Raw genomic sequence first — 6,587 nt, 5'->3', positions numbered from 1 at the left:
ATATATAGGTTCCGAACCCATGACCACATGATTGGGAATCAAGCTTCTTAACTACACAGCCACGCCTGCAACTTTACCTTTCATATTGTATCTCTTTATCAGGCCATTTGCTATTAAAATGGAAAAGTCTTTCCCCGAAACATTACGGAACTTGTCCCAGTTAACGGGCCGGACATTTATTGGTACAGTGCGTGCGCCAGATGTGGTTCTGTAGTTAATCAAGAAATTTTAATTAAATTAATTATTCTTATATTTTTATTGTTTTACGTTGCGGTCGGATTGAGGCCAGTAAAATATTAAAATATGTGCTAATGTGGTGTGTATATTATAGATATTTCTGTGTGTGTGTATACGTGTATATATATATATACATATATATATATCACCTCGAGTGTTTTCCACAAATAACTCAGGGCCGACCAATGCCTATTGAGTTTATGGAAACTGAAAAAAGCCTAAGATATTTCGTGCACTCAATTATATACATCTTACGTGTATATAAAACATGTTGATACAAGTATGTATATATATATGTATGTGTGTGTATTCCTCAAAGCCGTCGTGTTTGTAATTTTAACCAGTACCTCCCCCATTTTAATTTTTTCTTTAATTCGTACTTCAATATAGACATTCACTCACAAACCGGTGAAACAGTCTCGACCTGGTCTCTCGATTTGCTTGAAAGAGCAGTCAAATCTCCCTCAAATCACACCTTACTGTCTTAAGCGTACACACTGGCTGATGTGATCATACACCGGGTTTGAAAATATATATTTGAATATTTCAGAAATATGTGTAGGGCTTAGGGAATACAACTGAAAGGAAGTGGTGGTGGATAGAGTTGTTGTTTCTGTGACCTGCCTCGTCACTCCATCTCCCATTTCTTAGAGTAAACAACACCCCTATTAACATTTTATTGTGTCAGTTATTTAAATTTAAATGCACCCTTAACTCACTGTCTACGATACACGAGGGTGTCACGACACCCCAGTTGGACCTGACTTTTTATCCAGTGTTTCTCAACCGGAAGTGGGGAGGGGGGTCCATATCCGATTCTGTTATTAAATTTTATGTGTAATTAGTTGGTTATACTTCTACAACACACGTAGTGAGACCGAATCCAGACCCTTGCGGTTGGAAAGCAAACCTCTTTTCTCACAACCATGCCACCATATATCTCTGGAGGAATTGAAGAATAAAATGAGGACAGATATATATATAATTTGTGCATATGTGTGTTTACGATATATGTATATATATATATATATATATATATATATATATATATATATACACACACACGGGTGTCTAAATATAAGCATGCATAAGTTCTCCTGAACACTCGCATGCAATGTCTGTCTCCATATACATAAAGTAAAACAAAAATGTACACACACACACATTCACGTATACGCATACATATTCTGACCTGTTATGCGTGTGTATAAACACGCATATATACATTATTTAATCCTAATCAAAATATGTATGCAAACTTCGTTATATATATGTGTTTATATATATATATATATATATATATTACACATAAATATCTATCAACATATACACGTATATTGACATAAACACACACACACACACACACACACACACATATATATATATATATATATTTATATGGCTATACACACCCATATTGAAATTGGCACATGAAACCAGCTGCCGAGCTCAGTGCCAGCTATCAAACCATCCTTTTCGCTAACCAACCAGCCAACGCGTCAGACAGGAAGGGGCCTGACTGTTTCCTCAGTTATAGGTCACCTAACTCGATTTCATTCATTCTCTTATATACTACACACACACACACACTCGCTGCTGCTTGTTTTTTTCAGTTGGTGTCTTGCTTGCCTTCTTCTTCCTTTTCCATCTCTTTTCTCCCAGCGCCGGAAGTCCTCGCACATTGCACGCGCACTCTCTTGCTCACTGCCCCCCCCCACCTCACCCCCCTCTGTGTGCATGAATGTATAAGTAGGGAGTCTTATTTATTATATACAGATGTGTGTGTGTGTATAATATACACTACTTAAGATGTAGTATGAAACCCTGGGTGTATAAAACTGACGCTAATTGCTACATTCGTGCGCACATATACGTATGTGTATGCGTAAGACTATTTGTGTGTGGCTGCTGTGTGTTTTGTCTGTATGTATGTATACGTGTGTGTGTGTGTTTTGTGCATGTCGTGTATTGTAAGATTTGCTTGTCATCACGAGTCCTTTTTTTCTTAACTCCTCTATTCACATGCATACACATATACACACTGAAGCACACATGCACATAAGCAGCTACACACGCTCACACACATTCATGCAGGTACTCTCTCTCTCTCTCCCCTACACGCACACATACGCATACTGGCCTACACACTTCCACTCACTCAGGCGCAGCACACACACACACACACACACACACCGTTTCTCACTATCGACTCCCTCTCCTGTCCGTGACAGAGGTTCAATGAATGACCCCTTTTCGTCCCTGCTTCACCCGAGTCGATGTGATAACTAACTATGGTAATGTGTGGGCGTGTTGTAGTGTTTTGTTTTACCCCCCCCCCCCGCCACCATTAACCCTGTGTGACAGTTGGTAGTAAGAGGCTGGACAGTAAAATTAGGAAACCGAATAGCAATAAACTCTCGTCACTTTCCGATGCCCGTTTATCCAAATAGAAAGACTCTACGTGTACGCTGGACATGCTAGAAATAGCAGCCCAAGCTCCTGCACTTCATATTCCTGTGTTTATAAGTGCTAGGCTTACAAAGAATAGGTCCTGGGGCGGGGGTCGATTTCTTTGACTAAAAAATCTTGAGTAAATAGGTGAGGGGTGCAATTTTTTCACCTGAAGCCCTTCAATGAAGGGCTCAACCCAACAAGCCGACTCCTGTCTTGTATTTCTTCATATTGGGTCAAACTGAAACAAGTCAGAGATGAAAGAAAGATGTGAAATGTACCAGTAATTTTTGACTTGGTATTCAAAGAATGTCAGCAATTTTTAACTTCAGTCTATTAAAGTACGTCAGTCATTTTTTAAAACTTGTGTGAAATATGCCAGTCATTTGTCTTGCTTCATTGCCAGTTTCCAAGTCAAACACACCAAGAATCAGTGCCTTTGGATGGGATTTCACTGCTATTTCTAGCATGTTGTATGACCATGTAATGCAGTGGTCCTCAACCATTTTCCACTTATGGAGCCCTTTGCTTCTTATTTTACTCAGAAGAGGACCCTCAAAGCCATTTGATGTCTAAAAATATATTTTTAGGGATTATATATTATGAGGAACCGTATAAAAAAAACAACAATAAAATTAAAATATTTTGTGTATTGTAGAAGTTTAACCAGTTTATTGGAGATAATTGTTTGACAACAAAATCTTATCTGGACCCCTAAGGAGCATATGGACTCTGGTTGTGAACCTCTGATGCAGAGAGTCTTGTTGACTCGTGATGTCAGAAGTTTAAATACTTGATGTATGATATAGCAGAGTTGTGCTGTGTATATAGGACATTTATCAGGATAGCTGTCCGCCAAGGTCAACTTTGCCTTTCATCCTTTCAGGGTCGATAAATTAAGTACCAGTTGCGTACTAGGGTCAACGTCATCGACTTAACCCCCTCCCCCAGAATTTCAGGCCTTGTGCCTTTAGTGGAAAGGATTATTATGATGATGATGATGATGATGATAGTCATTTGATGTGTTGCCTTGGGAACCCATCCCAGTAGCTGCTCTGGAATATCTCACAACCCAACAAACCAACTCCTGTCTTGTATTTCTTCATATTGGGTAAGGCATAGTGTGGTTAAGAAGGTTGTTTCACAATCATGTGATCACGAGTTCAAGTCCTATTTCATGGCATCTTGTGCACAAGTGTCACTTCTGCTATGGGTGTGGAACGACCGAAACCTTGTGAGTGGATTTCGCAGGCAGAAACTGGAAGAAGGTTGTTGTGTGTGTGTGTGTGTGTATCCTTATCTAGACATCACAAGATAACTGTAAATCACTGTCGTTCATTTTCAGTTTTCTGCAAAAACAGAGAGAGAAACTAAAAGAAGCCCTTTATCTGTGTGTACATATGTTTGTATGTGTATGTGTATGTATATACACACACATCATCATCATCTTCATCATCGTTTAACGTCCGCTTTCCATGCTAGCATGGGTTGGACGATTTGACTGAGGACTGGTGAAACCAGATGGCAACACCAGGCTCCAATCTAATTTGGCAGAGTTTCTACAGCTGGATGCCCTTCCTAACGCCAACCACTCAGAGAGTGTAGTGGGTGCTTTTACGTGTCACCCGCACGAAAACGGCCATGTATATATATATATATATGCACACACACACACACACACACATATATATGAGAGAGAGAGAGAGAGAGAGAATTAAGCAAATTAACAAATTAGATATATTTGATATATTGATACAAGTTTGTGTATGTTTGTGTATCCTTGTCTAGACATCACATGATAGTTGTAAATGAGTGTCACTGTCATACAAGCAGTGTCAGTCATTTCCAATATTCTGCAAGAATATATCTGGCCATGGAGGAAATACTACCTTACTTGGAAACAAGTGAAGCTTGGTGACTGGAAAGGCATCCAGCTGTAGAAAATCTGCCTCAATAAACTCCACCCAACCTATGCAAGCATGGAAAAGAGGATGTTAAAATGATGATGTAGGGAATATTTTGATTCTTGTCGAGTGTCAACAATAACTGAGAAAGACTGGTGTGTTTCTTGGTTCCAAATACATGGAAACCAAGTTTCTTTAATGTTGTTCTTGTAATTTTAGGAAGAGGAGGAGGTTTCTTGGACACTTTCCGTGATGAAGTGAATTAGGTTTTGGTGATTACACATTACATACTTCTAACATCATCATCATCATCATCATCATCAAATGTCCATTTTCCATGATGGCCCGAAGGTTCAGTGTTTTGAGATCGGCCTTCAGTACTTCATCCCATGTTCTTCCTGGGTCTCCCTCTTGCATGAGTTCCAGCCAAGTGATTGGCACCAGATGATACCAACTCTGTGTGCTGTTTCTGCAAACTTCTAACACATGGTTCCAACTCTGTGTGCTGTTCTAACTAATTTACTTAACCATTGTGTATTTATATAAATGCTATAATGCTATTATGAAATATAATCAAACAGAATGAGAGATAAAATATTTGGGAGGTGATTGGGGGGGGGGGTGTAATTCATTTTCATAATTTCCAAATTCTTGTCATTCTTTCATTTTCTATTTAATTACAATCTCCTCCCTACCCGGATACACCTATATGGTATTTGTTTTATATCTATGTGTGTGAGAGAGAGAGAGAGGGGAAGGGAGTGAATGTGTACGTGTGTGTGTGTGTGTGTTACAGCAAAGTAATGCTTGAAATACCATGAGTTTGCAAATCAGATGTTTTCCTGAATTCTTGATACAAGTGTTTTTATGGTTAAACATTTCATTCTGCCTTGTAATGCTTATAAACACACACACACACACACATACAGTTTGGGTGTGGTGGTATCCAGTTTATTAATTGGGTGTGAACTGGACTGTAAGGTCAAGCAGTGACTTAAGACTTTGCCAAAGGAGCTAATCAGAACCATGGGTCAGCCATTCAATGCCCCAACCACTGAGACACCTGCCTACCTGTTACAGCTCCATGTATAGTAATGCTGAGAGAGCCTTTCGTTTTCTCGTTCCCATGTAGCACATTGAGCAGATTGCGATCTTAGTAGAGAAAATATTTTATCTGTTCTGAGAAATATCTGGCAAGTGTGATAAGAATCTTAATTCACATAGCTAAGAGGATAACCGAGCTAATCTGTCTACTGCTGACACATTCACAAAACTGTGCTATTTGCTAGCTTTTAGTGGTGACGCCTCTATCTCATTGCTGGCTGATGAAGGACAGAAAAGATTTTCACAAATCAAACAGGTCTTTTGAGTTTTAGTTATCTCAGTCTTTGGACTGCGGCGGCGATGCTGGGGCACACTATCCTGTAGGGTTAGTCGAACAAATCGACCTCGGTGCCTTTTTTTGTTTAATTAGTTTTTCCTGTTAATTATTCTAATTGATCTCTCTTGCTGGACCACTAAGTTATGGGGACATAAATGAATCTACAGTGGTTGTGAAGTGGAGGTGGGGACAAGTACGGTCCACTCCCCCACCTCACCCCCACGCATAGGATGAGGTTTTTTTCAATTTCTGTCTACCAAATCCACTTATAAGGCTTTGGTTATAGTAGAAAAAAATCACTTGTCCAAGGTGCCACACAGTGGGACTGAACCCAAATGCTATGACATCCACCTCCACTGTCCATATTACAAAAACTATGCTAGGGATTCTTCTTCTGAATAACAGTAAACATGACAAAGGTAACCTTCCCCTCAATATAGATCAAAAGCAGTGAAACAGATGCTGTCCTCTTTCCTGTTTGTTGTTTCTAATATGTACCGCTGCTGCTGCTGGTGGTGGTGGGGGCCGTCAACTTTGCCTTTTCCATCCTTTTCGGGGTAGGTCAATAAATAAAGTATCACTTAAGTACCGGGGTTAATGTCATCAACTTATAC

At 39.5% G+C, this 6,587-nt stretch overlaps 1 protein-coding gene across 8 annotated transcripts in view; it reads left to right on the top strand.

The window, feature by feature from the left end:
• The window catches only part of LOC106870514 (RNA-binding motif, single-stranded-interacting protein 2), a 158,947-nt gene that overhangs the window by 89,482 nt on the left and 62,878 nt on the right, over positions 1-6,587 (top strand). The window lies entirely within an intron of this gene.

The sequence above is a fragment of the Octopus bimaculoides genome, chromosome 27, assembly GCF_001194135.2.
Source record: "Octopus bimaculoides isolate UCB-OBI-ISO-001 chromosome 27, ASM119413v2, whole genome shotgun sequence".
Classification (NCBI taxonomy): Eukaryota; Metazoa; Mollusca; class Cephalopoda; order Octopoda; family Octopodidae; genus Octopus; species Octopus bimaculoides.
This window is presented reverse-complemented; position numbering and strand designations above follow the sequence as displayed.